A 15,934-nucleotide genomic window follows, 5' to 3' on the forward strand; every position below is an offset into this window, starting at 1 on the left:
CGTTTCTCTTTCATAACCTTCTTCGTCCATTTCATATCCAACCTCTTCTGTCTCTGTCTCTGCTTCTGCTTCAGCTTCTGCCTCTGCTTCTGCTTCTGTCTCTGTAGGAGCTCTGTAACAGAAGAACAGATTCTCTGTTTCCTCTCCTGCCTCTGTCTCTGCTGTGGCCATGTAACAGGGAGAGCAGTACATCCATGCTTCTATCTCACTGTCAGAAGTGATTTCAGAAGTCATTCCTGGTTCAGGCAGGAAGTATTCACCCATTGATAATGGCTTTGCATCTTTTGGAAGTCGGCTTAAAGTATCCACTGTTAAGGAATATGCCACTATTTTCTTAGGAAGGATCTGTTTGACAGCATCTTCGTCTGCTGATGTTCCATTTGTAGCCTCATTAGGGGAGTCAGAAGATAATTCCAAGGAGGTGGATCCATGTCCTTTTTGAGAACCATATAGTTTCAGCACCACTTTGTTGGGTCCTCTACCCAAAGTCAAGGTTCCTTTGAACCAATCCGTCCTTGCTCGGGCTTCAAAAAGCCATGGTTTGCCCAGTAACAGAGGATAAGATGTACCATAAGAGTTTGGCTTCACCACCAAATAGGTCAGCCAATAATCTTTTCCAGCCACTATAGTCTTCACATATGGGAGAATGCCAAAGGCTTGATTCTACTCTGATCCGCCAGTCTGATGAGCCATTGGGTGGGTTGCACACCTTGTAGGCCTAGATCCTTCATTGTCACATCCGTCATAATGTTTACTGATGAACCACCATCAATCAGTGCGTTTGCAATGAAGCAGCCTTCTATCCACACGCCAGTCTCTGGAGTACCCGGATCTAGGAAAGCGTTAGCCACATCCACTTCTTTTACAGGCTCTGGAGCCTTGTTGGACTTTGTTGCTATTGAGGGAGCAATCCTTAAGCCACGTCTTCTTGTCAGCATACTTTTGAACCTTTTCCGGCAACTGGGAGACAACATCAATAATTGTCGGAATGTGAGGTTTGGTCTAAAGGTATCTAGATCTCTAACTAGATCGTATTCCTTAATAGGATCCACTGGCTTCTCTAACCGGTTAGGGAATGGGGAAACACCCATTTTCATTTTCCCTCTTTCTTCTAACAGAGGAATTACAGGAACTTCTTCTGCCACTTGTGGCACTGCCTCCTCTTCTGTATCCTGGACCTCTGGTCCTGTCTCTGGCACTGTAGGGCTCTGTACGGCACTGTTAGGCTCTGTTCTGTTCTGTTCTTCTGGTGGAAGACTGAACTTCATTGTTCTGGCAGGAGGGTTATTCTCTTTCTGGATAGGTGGTTCCTTCTGCTTTGCACGAGTGATGGCAGCAACTTCCAATTCCACTAAATTGGAGGTAGGCTCTTGGGCCTTGGCCGGACTATCAGTAGCACTATTTTTCACTGGGGCTAGGCTTGGACAATCTTTTGCAGTGTGGCCTTCTCCTTTGCATCAACTGCATAAGGGCTTGTAATCCACTGACCTTCGAGGATTTGGAAAATTTGGTGAGATGTGTCCCTTTTCTCCGCATCTGTAACACTCCACTTTTGATCTCTGACCACCGCCAGACTGCCTTCCTCTGTAACTTTGAGAAGGAAATCTTCTAGGTTCGAAATTAGGACCAAACTCTCTAGGCTTGGGTCCAATATCTTGTGCTGTCATTTTGGATTCCAGCAGGTTGAATCTTGTGTCTTCTTCCTTCCTTCTCCTATCATGCATCTCCTTCAAAGAGCAAATGTCCTCTGTATGATTCTTCCGCAAACAGTAGGAACAGAAGGCTCCAGGGATGGTTGGTTTTCGTGTACATTCAGTGGCTAAATGGCCTGCTTGATGACACTTACCACACCAAGTATTTGAACGCATCACATCTCTTCCTGCTCCTGCAACGTTGGATATGCTCGCTGTGTTCACTTTCAACGTCTGTAGCTGCTCTGTAATCACATCCATCAACTCCTTTTTGATGTTTGCAACTGAGTTGGATAAATAATCCTTCAAGCTTTCTCCTCCTGACGTACTGGCAGGAGGGTTTTGAGGAGTTTCTGTAATCACTGCATAAACTGGTTGGGCTGGTACAGAGGGTTCTCTGTTCTGGTTCTGATTCAGTGCTCCTGTTTGAACTGTTGGCAGTTGGCTCCAGTTGGTAGGATTCCACTGTTGCTGCTGATTTGTCATTGAGGAAATGGGTTGGGACCATTGTTGTTGTGGTTGAACCATCATTTGAGGCAGGGATTGTGGCCACTGTGGATTTGGTGCACTGTAATGTGATACCGGGGGCATCTGTTGGTAAGGGTAGGGGACAGTCCCAGGAACTGCATTTGGTGGGTACATCATTCCTGGCATCAGGGGAGGTAGGACTCCTCTTCCTGTATTCATCGCCAATCTAGCTTCCACTTCATCGTACAGTCTTGCACCTTCTGTTGCAGCTTGCAGGGTGGCTGGTCTTTGTAGCTCCACAAACTTACGGACTTCTGGTTGTAATCCTCTGAGAAACACCCCCTTCTGAATGCCATCATCTAGATTATGGTTAGTCCATCTCTTCAGGATGGATTCCATTCGTGAGACATAAGCTTCCACTCTTTCTCCAGAAGACTGACTTAGGTTCATAAATTCCTCTCGCATCCGCTCTTCAAAACCTTCACGCCTGAATTTAGTGAGGAAGGCCAACTTCAGGTCGTCCCATGTGCCAAAAGTTCCTGCTGCTTGTCTCTCATACCACTGAAACGCCGCGCCCTTGAAAGTGGCGGGGAATATCGCTAACCAATTCTCAGGGGTTCTGGCATTGTTAGCCACACACGCTACCATAAACTCTGCTACATGAAGATCGGGGTCTTCATTGTACTCTCCCTTAAAAACTGGCAATGGGACTACATTCGCTGGCCTGTCATCAATATTTCCAGGACGGATCTGGCTTGGAAGTGGACCTCCCGCAGGAGGAAGGGCTTGATGTGCCATTGGGACTTCTGTAAAGAGTTCCGCAAGGGCGTCAAAGGCAGCTTTTGCTGCTAGCTCGTTCTCAGCCTTGATTTTTACTTTCTCTCTTCTCACGTACCTCTGGACTCGTTCTAACGCTTGCCTCTTTATTGCGTCGTTCATCAGGGGTGTGGCTCCACTATGTTGTTAGTGCTCCACAGAGGGTTAACAGAAGGCTTTAGTCTCTGGAGGACTCTCTTGCCAACATTTCTTCTACTTCTTTCTTTTCAATGTCCCTGAATTCTGCTTTCATGCCAGTGCACAAAGGAAGGTATTCGGTTCTGAAGGTGTCAAAATGCATACGTCTGAGCATTGTGGTGGTGCCATCATCATAGTAATGCCAACTTCTGATGGTTTCAACAGTGTATGTTGTGAAAAACACTCTGTCTACCAACTTCCAGTGGGTTGCTAATTGAACAAACAGAAGATTATCAGTACACCAAGCATCCCATGTATCTTGCTGTTGAGCGTTTACGAACAAATTCCAACTCTTTTCCTTCTTGTCCCTGTGAACCTCTACAGACCAAGACTCCTGAAGCTTCTTCACAATCTCCCACTTGATGTTGTCTGGAAACTTCTCAATGAATGCCAAATCTTCCATGGATGGTCCTTCTCTCTGTTTCTGCTCTTCAGTTTGTTCCCAAACAGTTTGCCACCAAGATGCAAGTTTCTGCTGCTTCAACAGGAAGAGGAAACTGTCCACCACATAAAGCATGCGTCATGATGGTAATGTGTTTCCGCCATTGTGGGATGAACTTCTTGTGGAAAGTGGCTTTGATTATGAGAAATTCCAACTCTTCAGTGGAAGAAGGAACTTTACAAACATCCATTGAACTCTTCTCTTCTTGGCGATGCCATTTCCTTCATTTTCAGCCTCTTCTGGTGCTTGTTGATGGCAAGTTTCCACGGCTGCGCACCAAAAACATGGAGCCCCGAGAGGAACACCAAGGAAAAGGGAATTCTCTTGCAAGAAAATCTATCTTGTAACATCAACAAGCTTGTTTATCATGTTTCATATGATCACAATGAAGAAAAGAACACCAGGCACAACAAATCTTCATGCAGCATCATGTAGATCTCCCACGGTTTTTAATAGAATCAACCATATTCTTCAATATCTTCACAAAATCCATCAATAGAACAAAGAAAGCAAAGAAGTACACCATCTTTGAATGGAAATACATCACATAGTATTCATCTTCAATATCTTCATAGTCTTCTCTCTCAATCTCTCATATACAATCACTCTGTTTCAGTAGAATTGGCTATCTCTAACTCTCTCTCTCTCTCTATCAATAATACATCATATCCTCACTACAATCTCTCTAAAATCACTCTCAATAATCACTCTTAGGTCGTGGATACCCCTCCCAAGAGGTATGTCTGATATGAAGAGTCACCAGAGCCACTACAGTGTCCTTTCATAGCTCACTATTGTCACTTCACTCTAGTCTTCACTTGAGTCTTTAGTAGCTACTTCTTCCACTTCTTTAAGCTCTTTTGCACTTGTATTCACCTCTTTCCAAGACTAGAAAACTTTCCCAAAGTCACACATATATTCCACAAAACACTTACAGAAGCATACAGAACAGTCTACAGAATAGTACCAGAACAGCTACAGTACAGAACAGAACAGAAACAGAACAGAAGCAGAAGCTCTACAGAAGACCTACAGAAGGTTACAGAAGATCATCAAAACCACATAACTCATTCTCAAACCATTCCAAACTCTCACAAACTATTCAATAAACTTTCTTAATATCTCAATCTTCATCAATCAATACTCCATTCCTCCTTACAGAAGACAATCAGAACAAAACAGACCAAAACAGAAGGTATACAGAACCAATCAGAACCTATCAGAACATCACAGAACCACCAACAAACATCATGATATTCCAAAACACAATCAATATCATCCAAAACACTCTCAAACCACTTCCAAATCAATCAATCATCTCAAAAAATCAACCATTCAGCTCTCAAAAACAACAAAAATCAGCCAAAAAACAAGTCATTTCAACACTCAATAAGAAGGGTGGAAGTTGCACTTAGCCTAGAAATTATGGAGAAGGCTATGGGACTAGTGGTGGACAAGCTAAAAAAGAGGCTAAAGAGGGATGTCTATGGGATGCTGGGGATGGACAAAAAGAAAGTCTACACAAACTATGGAATTAGCTTGGCTGACATCCCCGATCCTACCATCCGACTATAAGAAAAAAATGGTCCATACCCTCTTCTCAAGCCAAAGATACAACACCCTCATAAACAGAATAGGAGTGTCACTGCTTGAGAGCCTTATAGCAAACACAGTGGAGGAGATAAACTGGAACACCTATGTTTGGAAAACAATCTAGATGTTAGCAAAGGTGCTAGCAACATCACCAAGGGTAGCAAAGGGTTTTTGACTACCACAATAGAGTTAAAAAGGAACAAAACCAACATCCAAGGCATCAACCATAGGGTTTGGAGGGGTACTCATAGCTATAATCTAGGATGCCCTTGGAGAGGCAGAAAGAGTAGTAGAGGAAACCTCGGAACTATCACCAATCCAAGAGGATCATCGCTCCTCACTCTAGTGAGCCTACCTATTTCATTCCTAGTAGAAGAGCAGGGGGAGAATGAATTCAATAGGGAACAGTAAGACAAAACAAAACGAATTGCTAATGAGAAAGAGGTTGACCGACCCACTCAACAATAAGGGACCTTGAGCAAAAGGATAGTGAGTCGAGTAGTAAGGCTCATAGCAATCAAGCCAAGGGGAAAGAAGGAAGATCACGCTAAAAATCCCCATCAAGAGAGCCTAGTCCACCTCAAAATAACATAGAGAATTGTGGAGGGTGGAAGAAGAGTCCAAGAGGCTTGAAGAGGAGCACAAGAAGAAATAAGAGGAAGAGAAAGAAAGATTGAGATAGTAAGAAGAGGAACAAATATAGCGATGGCTATCAAGAGATCTATAGAGCAACCCTCCCAATATCAAGAATTAGCAATGATGAGCCCCACTCAGGAGGATGTGTCAGGCGGCACGAGTGCTACAACAGATGAGGCAAGAAAAAGACTAGTGGCAAAAGGTAAGGGAAAGGCCCCTCTACACTCAATCCCACATGTCAGGGTCACCCTAACAGTCACATCAATGTAAGAAACCATCAAATGGAAAATCAATAAAAGAAACATCATGGCTTGCATACAATATTTAGTGAGCAAAGTGCAAGAAATTTGAGAAATAAGAGACAATGCTAAATGCAACATGGTCAAGAGAAGAAGGGATTCTCAAGGAAGTAAAAAGAAAATTAGATATGGCAAGGAGAGTGCTGCAACATGGACTCCATGCCAAGGCACGCAAACCTAACACTAGCTTAGGAATAGAGGAGCAATGAACCCATCTGATCTCAGCACTATTAACCATGTAGGAATTTGATTTAGTAGTGTTAACCCCAACACGAAGAAAGCAAAATGAAATAAAAAAGGCGCAGAGCAAAGGCGGAAAAAAGGTAGCCCGATTGAAGAAAGAAGAGGAGAAAAGGCCAAAAGTGCAAGGGCAACCTTAAAAAGTCCAAGGCAAATGCAAAAGGGGAAAAGTGCATTTTAAAATACAAAAGCACACCCTAAAATCTTGTAAAAGAGTGCCAGGCGGTGGAAAATCCGGAAAGCTAAAACATAAGACTAAGACAAAGGCCAAGGCAAAGAGAAACGGAAGACAAAGGCTCACAAGGAAAAGCGCAAGTCAAAACTTTTGTAAAAGAGCGCAAGCGCATCATGGTTTAATTCAAGGAGCGTCGGGCTCTCACCCATGCAATTTGTAAATGAAGACAGGCGGTGGAAAGGAAGCTAGGAAGATAGAAGGACAATGGGGAAAAAGGCCTACGCTACGGACCGGTCATGTAAAAAAGGGGATGACCGCCTAAAAGGGATTTAGGGTTTTGTATATAAAGTTGAAAAGTGAATGAGAAGCTCATTCTTGTGTGTGGCTAAAAGTGGCTCTCCTCCTCTTCTTCTTCTTCTTCTTCTTCTTCTTCTTCTTCTTCTTCTTGCTTGCTTGCTTGAGCTTATGCTTGAGAGAGGGAGTGTGAGAGTGTGAGGGTGAGGGACCGGGGAGGAGAAGCTCTCCATCTTCTCCTCTCCTCTCTTCTCTTCTCTTCTCTTGCCTTGCTCGCGGCTATGGAGCTTGGAGCGTGGAGCTTGAGGATGGAGCTTGCACTTGGATCATGGAGCTACCGGAGTGTGCGTGAGAGGAGGTAACTCGATTGGCATGGAGGTAAGCTCACTACACCCGTGGATATGGACGGCGCGTCGGCTATGTGAGAGGTAGCTATTACTGCTCGGCTTGGAACACTTGAATAATAAGTGGTCCGTGGGTCTTGGTGGTTGAGCGAAAGCTCCCACATTTTGGTTCTGTTTCCGGGACCAACGGATTCAAGCCTTAAATGCTTGCATGCTTTGAATCGAGCATCGAAGTATGGGTTTTCTCCCCGAATCGATGCTTGAGGTAGATAGGTAGGAAGCGAGGGAGTTTGAAGAGGTATTCGATCTCCTTAGCAAGTAGGTTTTTGGTTTTTTGGATTTGGAAAAGCATATTGGAGTAGGGTAGTTATTTGCTTTGAGTTGGGTGCATTAGGATAGGAAAAAACAAAGAAAAAGAAGAAAAACAAGCATCAGAGTTTCTGCTGTCATAATAGGTCATGAGGGTTTGATTCGTTTGCCGATTTGCATTTTGGAGTTTACTGGCTAGTCCAGGTATATACAACTCTTCCTCTCCATCCATAGCTTTGATCTGGAGGTGTGTATGACAGTCTATGACCTGAATCGTGTGATTCGGACGATTTATCGTTGTGCCGACAAGAAATGCACCGCACTTGGTGTGTCCGAGTGACGGCGATTCTGGGCTAAGTCCCAGAATCGGCCCTCGGCCTACTACCACTTGGACCACTTGACTCGGCCCACCTGACTTGGCCCTCGGACCGCTCAGCCATTCGGCCCTTGGCCCACTTGGCTCAACCCATGTGACTCGACCCTCGGCCCACTCGACTCGGTCCTCGGACAACCAGACTTGGACTAGCCGAATTTGACATTCGGACCAGTCACATTTGGCCCTTTCTACTCGGCCCTCGGACGGTCCGAATCGGGCATTCAGCCCCTGTAATTCGAACCTGTTGGGCTGAATTTAGATTTTTTCAAATTTTAGCCTGAAGGTAGTGAAACTGACCAAGAGACCATATAGAGCCGAAACCATATCATAGATCGATCACTGGGCTGAAACTCAGAGCAAGTAGTTTAAAAATTGGCTATAAATAGTCTTTCAAATCATGTATGGCATTTACCATAATGGCCCTGCGGGCTGGGGGGGATTGCCCCCCCCCCGGACCCTCACAGAGGGGGCTCTGCCCCCTCCGCACCTCCCCTAAGTAGGTTGGGGAGAAAACGCGCGCCATGATAGGTCCTCCAAAATAGACCCTAGTGTAGCAATGGCTCTACACGAGCATGGATTCTCACTTGCAAAAGAGCAACCAAAAGCCCGTACCCGAATAGAGACAAATAGAGATGCTAGAACCTCAATGGGCCCATCTAGCCAACAAGGACAAAAAGGCCACACTGCAAAAACACATACGTGTTGCATTCAGATTGCATCTAGTCAAAGCGGAAAGCAACAACATCAAGCTACAATAGCGAGAATGACTAGATATGATAGTCCTGACGATAGATGCTCCTTGAATAGCACTACACTGACGATCCAAGGCACCAGTGGAGAATCCACATCTGGTCGTGCAGTTGGGGACTCAAGGGCATTTGTCAGAAGGCTTAAATTTACAAGCCAAGACCTGAAAGATGAAGACATAGTACCACCTGCTTATCTTAGGGTCAAAATCACGGCGAAAAGAGAGCATACTATCGATGCTCTAATTGATGAAGGAGCATATTTTAATATCTTGACCTATGAATCATGGACCCTACTAGGCCAACCAGAGCTCGCACCGACTAATGCAACTCTTAGCCCTTACGGGGGACACCCACAAGCACTCATAGGGAAGTGCAAAATCCTTGTGACAATTGAAACTGAAAGCTTGCCTATCATATTTCATGTTCCTCTAAATAATGCTAATTGTGAGAAGGGGACCCTCCTTGGAAGACCCTTCAAAAGGGCGACCAAGTGTGAGGCCGAGTATGTAGCATAGAGGATACACCTGACACTACCGGGTGGAAGGATAGTCACAACCTTTAGCAAGGGTGACCTCATCGAACCTCGAGGGAAAGGCAAGCAAGGTGCTGACATAACAGTCAAGCCTGATGACGAGAGCAAGGACTTGTTGGAAGAGTTAATACAAGCATAGGTCAAACAACAAGAACCAGTGAGTGAGGCCATGCCTGAAACAATAAGGTCAGGAGACAATGCCAAGGATGGCCTTTGGACTTACAAATATCGTAGAAGACCCCAAAAGAAGCCCAAGCCTTATAGACAAAGGCATCGATGGAGAGTCAATACAATGCCGCGATGGATATCCAAAGCGTTGCTACATGTTCAAGGATATTATGCAGGTAACCGATGGATTTGGGTACCAAAACCCCCTGTTAAACCTTCTTTGTCGAACTGAAGGCTAGATCGTATCAAGAGCAAAGAAGCGTAGGAGGAGATCTAAACGAAAAACCAAGTCTCAAGTCAAAAATAGTGGAGTGACCGAGCCCCTCATGGTTGAAATCAAGAAACTCAATGGGACCAATTGGAGGGTAGATCCTCAGCCTAGCGTGCTTGACAAGCAGACATCAAATGTAATCGTTGAGGATATGCAAAAGCCACTAGTGCCCAAGGAGCCTTTGATTCCCCAAGAGGATAGCAGGCATCATAGGCACAACATTGCTCATGGCAAGGTTAAATGCTCAACAAAGCAAATAGCAAAATTATCTAACAGCCACGAGCAAATCTCCCAGCCAGTGTCAAAGGCACTTAGGAGTCCCAAGTCTCCTACACCCTCTTCCCCTAAAAGGACACAGGAAGCACAACACTCGTCAAGTGCGGCTACTCAATCCCAATCTCTACCTACATCAGAGCTTCCAAATGTCCAAGAGGCAGGACACGACACCACCCTTAGCTCTCAACCTAAGGATGTGCCTGTGCAATCCACCGTGGCTAGCTCAATTGATACTCGATCTACGCAAGTGAATGCTTTAAGGGCAACAAAAGACACAACCACTTCCAATTGCCCTAAGGACTTGACACCGCAATCCACGAATAGTAGCAAGTCCATTGAACTAGTTGCTACTACTTCAAATTAGGGATCACAGCAGTCATAGCCCTTGGCCGTGACAATGCCCCTTGCGGAACGTGTCCTTAGTAGTTTACATGTGAAGGAGGTATTGCAACCAACTTCATTAACAACTCCAGCACTTCCAAAGTGCCTAAATCCTAGACTGGAGGAGTTAAACAGAAGGGAAGAGCTAGACTCTCCCAAAAGGGAGACAATTGTACCCTCACCACCTGGTGAGGCTATTCAGCAGGCCATGGCTATGTCCCATGAGGACACACTAGAGAAAGGAAATGCTGAGGCCCAACCAAGCACATCACCAGTTGACCTAGTCCAAGGTCCTGTGTTGAGTGTTGAAATGACTTGTTTTTTGGCTGATTTTTGTTGTTTTTGAGAGCTGAATGGTTGATTTTATGAGATGATTGATTGGTTTGGAAGTGGTTTGAGAGTATTTTGGATGATAATGATTGTGTTTTGGAAGTTCATGATGTTTGTTGGTGGTTCTGTGATGTTCTGATAGGTTCTGATTGGTTCTATATACCTTCTGTTTTGTTCTGTTTTGGTTTGTTTTGTTCTGATTGTCTTTTGTAAGGAGGGATGGAGTATTGATTGATGAAGATTGAGATATTGAGAAAGTTTATTGAATTGTTTGTGAGAGTTTGGAATGGTTTAAGTATGAGTTATGAGGTTTTGATGACCTTCTGTAACCTTCTGTAGGTCTTCTGAAGAGCCTCTGTTCTATTCTGTTCTGTACTGTAGCTGTTCTGGTATTGTTCTGTGACTGTTCTGTATGCTTCTGTATGCGTTCTGATGGATGAGAATGTAGCTTGGGAAAGTTTTCTAGCCTTGGAAAGAGGTGAATACAAGTGCAAAAGAGCCGAAAGAAGTGAAAGAAGTAGCTGCTGAAGACTCAAGTGAAGACTAGAGTGAAGTGACAGTAGTGAGCTATGAAAAGTCCAGAGGTACGTGAGAAGAGAGAAAGCAAAAATCAGAGCCGAGAGCGAGCTCGCAGCAGAAGCCGCCTTTGACGCCCTTGCGGAACTCTTTACAGAAGTCCCAATGGCACATCAAGCCCTTCCTCCTGCTGGAGGTCCACTTCCAAGCCAGATCCGTCCTGGAAATATTGATGACAGGCCAGCGAATGTAGTCCCATTGCCAGTTTTTAAGGGAGAGTACAATGAAGACCCCGATCTTCATGTAGCAGAGTTTATGGTAGCGTGTGTGGCTAACAATGCTAGAACCCCTGAGCATTGGTTAGCGATATTCCCCGCCACTTTCAAGGGCGTAGCGTTTCAGTGGTATGAGAGACAAGCAGCATGAAATTTTGGCACATGGGACGACCTGAAGTTGGCCTTCCTCACTAAATTCAGGCGTGAAGGTTTTGAAGAGCGGATGCGAGAGGAATTTATGAACCTAAGTCAGTCTTCTGGAGAAAGAGTGGAAGCTTATGTCTCACGAATGGAATCCATCCTGAAGAGATGGACTAACCATAATCTAGATGATGGCATTCAGAAGGGGGTGTTTCTCAGAGGATTACAACCAGAAGTCCGTAAGTTTGTGGAGCTACAAAGACCAGCCACACTACAAGCTGCAGCAGAATGTGCAAGACTGTACGATGAAGTGGAAACTCGATTAGCGATGAACACAAGAAGAGGAGTCCTACCTCCTCTGATGCCAGGAATGATGTACCCACCAAATGCAGTCCCAGGGATAGTTCCCTACCCCTACCAACAGATGCCCCCAGTATCACAGTACAGTGCACCAAATCCACAGTGGCCACAATCCATGCCTCAAATGGTGGTTCCACCACAACAACAATGGTCCCAACCAATTTCCTCAATGCCAAATCAGCAGCAACAGTGGAATCCTACCAACTGGAGCCAACAGCCAACAGTTCAAACAGGAGCTCTGAATCAGAACCAGAATAGAGATCCCTCTGTACCAGCCCAACCCGTTTATGCAGTGATTACAGAGACTCCTCAAAACCCTCCTGCCAGTGCCTCAAGAGGAGAAAGCTTGAAGGATTACTTATCCAACTCAGTTGCAAACATAAAAAAGGAGTTGATGGATGTGATTACAGAACAACTACAGACGTTGAAAGTGAATACCGCTAGCATATCCAATGTTGCAAGAGCAGGAAGAGATGTGATGCGGTCAAATACTTGGTGTGGTAAGTGTCATCAAGCAGGTCATTTAGCCATTGAATGTACACGAAAACCAACTATTCCTGGGGCCTTCTGTTCCTACTGTTTGCGGAAGAACCATTCAGAGGACATTTGCTCTCTGAAGGAGATGCATGATAGGAGAAGGAAGGAAGAAGATGCAAGATTCAACTTGCTGGAATCCAAAATGACAACACAGGATATTGGACCCAAGCCTAGAGAGTTTGGTCCTAATTTCAGACCCAGAAGATTTCCTTCTCAAAGTTACAGAGGAAGACAGTCTGGCGGTGGTCAGAGATCAGAAGTGGAATGTTACAGATGCGGAGAAAAGGGACACATTTCACCAAACTGTCCAAATCCTAGAAGGTCAGTGGATTACAAGCCCTTATGCAGTCGATGCAAAGGAGAAAGCCACACTGCAAAAGACTGTCCAAGCCCAGCCCCAGTGAAAAACAGTGCTACTGATAGTCCGGCCAAGGCCCAAGAGCCTGCCTCCAATTTGGTGGAATTGGAAGTTGCTGCCATCACGCGTGCAAAGCAGAAGGAACCACCTATCCAGAAAGAAAATAACCCTCCTGCCAGAACAGTGAAGTTCAATCTTCCACCAGAAGAACAGAACAAAACAGAGCCTGACAGTGCCGTACAGAGCCCTACAGTGCCACAGAGAGTTACAGAGACAGGACCAGAGGTCCAGGATACAGAAGAGGAGGACGTGCCACAAGTGGCAGAAGAAGTTCCCATGATGCCCTTGTTGGAAGAAAGAGGGAAAATGAAAATGGGTGTTGCCCCATTCCCTAACCGGTTAGAGAAGCCAGTGGATCCTATTAAGGAATACGATCTGGTCAGAGATCTAGATACCTTTAAACCAAACCTCACATTCCGACAATTATTGATGTTGTCTCCCAGTTGCCGAAAAAGGTTCAAAAGTATACTGACAAGAAGACGTGGTTTAAGGATTGCTCCCTCAACAGCAACAAAGTCCAACAAGGCTCCAGAGCCTGTAAAAGAAGTGGATGTGGCTAACGCTTTCCTAGATCCGGGTACTCCAGAGACTGGCGTGTGGATAGAAGGCTGCTTCATTGCAAATGCACTGATTGATGGAGGTTCATCAGTGAACATTATGACGGATGTGACAATGAAGGATCTAGGCTTACAAGGTGTGCAACCCACTCAATGGCTCATCAGACTGGCGGATCAGAGTAGGATCAAACCTTTGGGCATTCTCCCATATGTGAAGACTACAGTGGCTGGAAAGGATTATTGGCTAACCTATCTGGTGGTGAAGCCAAACTCTTATGGTACATCCTACCCTCTGTTACTGGGTAGACCATGGCTTTTTGAAGCTCGAGCAAGGACGGATTGGTTCAAAGGAACCTTGACCTTGGGAAGAGGGCCCAACAAAGTGGTGCTGAAACTGTATGGTTCTCAAAAAGAACATGGATCAACTTCCTTGGAATTATCTTCTGACTCCCCTAATGAGGCTACAGATGGAACATCAGCAGATGAAGATGCTGTCAAACAGATCCTTCCCAAGAAAACAGTGACACATTCCTTTATAGTGGATACTGTAAGTCGACTTCCAAAAGATGCAAAGCCATTATCAATGGGTGAATACTTCCTGCCTGAACCAGGAATGACTTCTGAAATCACTTCTGACAGTGAGATAGAAGCATGGATGTATTGCTCTCCCTGTTACATGGCCATAGCAGAGCCAGAGACAGAGGTAGAAGATGAAACAGAGAATCTGTTCTTCTGTTACAGAGCGCCTACAGAGACAGAAGCAGAGACAGAAGCAGAAGCAGAGACAGAAGCAGAGATAGAGACAGAAGAGGATGGACATGATATGGACGAAGAAGATTATGAAAGTGAAATGGAAGAGTCTATCCCATCTGAAGAGGATACATTTGAAGAAGAAGTTCCAGAAGCATCAGAAACAGACGAGCTCATGCTATGGGACAGAATGGTGATGGTACCATTTGGTCTGGTAAATGGATCTTCTTATATACAAAATTCTTATAAGATGTGGGTTAAGAAGAACAAGCCGTCTTTTAGTAGTGGCTCATGCCGTCCTAACCCATCCTTGCCAAAGAAAGATGATGATGATGCACCGTGCCAACAAGCACCAATCCCACCAACCCAATAGGCATCAGAGGGTCCCTGTTATGTGACGTTCTTGGATGTGTCATCTTCAGAAGAGGAGTCTTCAAGCCAAGAGGTAATTAATTTTGAAACCAAACCCGGAACGGCTGTAATTCCATTTCAACATCTTAAGGAGCAACCTAAGTCTCCAGCAAAAGAAGAAGTTGGTTCTAGTGGGACATCAGAAGAGGACACCACTCCCTTGAAGGAGTCGGATCTGTATCCAGAAGTAGTCCGTGGGACCTTCATCCGTGAAGTAGAAGGTGAAAGGCAGTTAACCTTTGTGGATGCAGAAGGCACTGAACGCCACTTGAAGGTGGGTAACAGTCTCCCAGAAGAGGAGTTGTCAACCTTGTACAACTTGTTGAAAGAGAATTTGGACGTGTTTGCATGGTCCTACAAAGACCTAAAGGGGATTGATCCCACAATATGTCAACATCATATTGACTTGGAGCTTGATGCCAAGCCAGTACGGCAACGACAGAGGTGAATGAACCCGAATTATTCCACATTGGTGAAAGCGGAGCTGTTGAAGCTTTTGGAAGCCGAGTTCATCTATCCAGTGGCAAATAGTGAATGGGTTTCACCCATCATGGTTGTACCCAAGAAGAATGGCAAATTGCGAATATGTATGGATTTTCGAAAGCTTAATTCCAAGACAAAGAAGGATCACTTTCCTATCCCTTTCACAGACCAACTGTTGGACAGAGTGGCAGGACATGAGCTTTATTCCCTTCTGGATGGATTCAGTGGATACAATCAAGTGCAGATTGCAGAAGAAGACCAATCCAAAACAACCTTCACCACAGAATGGGGAACCTACGCTTACCGGGTGATGCTGTTTGGACTCTGCAATGCCCCTGCTACTTTCCAACGAGTCATGATGGCCGCATTTCAGAATCATCTGCACGACTTCATTGAGGTATATTTGGATGACTTCTGTGTCTATAGTTTGATCCGTGAACACTGGGAACACCTGGAACAATGCTTTGACCGATGCCGAGAGTATGGGATTTCCCTCAACCCCGACAAATGCATCTTTGGGGTCTCTTCTGGAGTTCTGTTGGGCCACATTGTCTCTGCACAAGGGATATCAACAGACCCTGCAAAGATTGAAAAGATCGCAACTCTGACAGCACCCACCAACCTCAAACAGTTGAGGGGATTCCTAGGCCATGTGGGTTACTATAGAAGGTTCATAGCCCATTTTGCAACAAAGGCAACTTCCTTGCACAAGCTCCTGAGGAAAGATGCAGAGTTTACTTGGACAGAAGAATGTGACAAAGCCTTCCACACTTTGAAGCAGTGTCTGATTGAGGCACCCATTCTGCAACCTCCTGATTGGACGAAAGAGTTCCATGTACACACTGATGCATCAATTGAAGGTTTAGGTGCTGTCCTGTGCCAAAAGGGTCCCTCGAAG

This window comes from Lygodium microphyllum, chromosome 12 (assembly GCF_053477565.2).
Source record: "Lygodium microphyllum isolate KBCC chromosome 12, Lygodium_microphyllum_v1.1.10, whole genome shotgun sequence".
Taxonomy (NCBI): domain Eukaryota; kingdom Viridiplantae; phylum Streptophyta; class Polypodiopsida; order Schizaeales; family Lygodiaceae; genus Lygodium; species Lygodium microphyllum.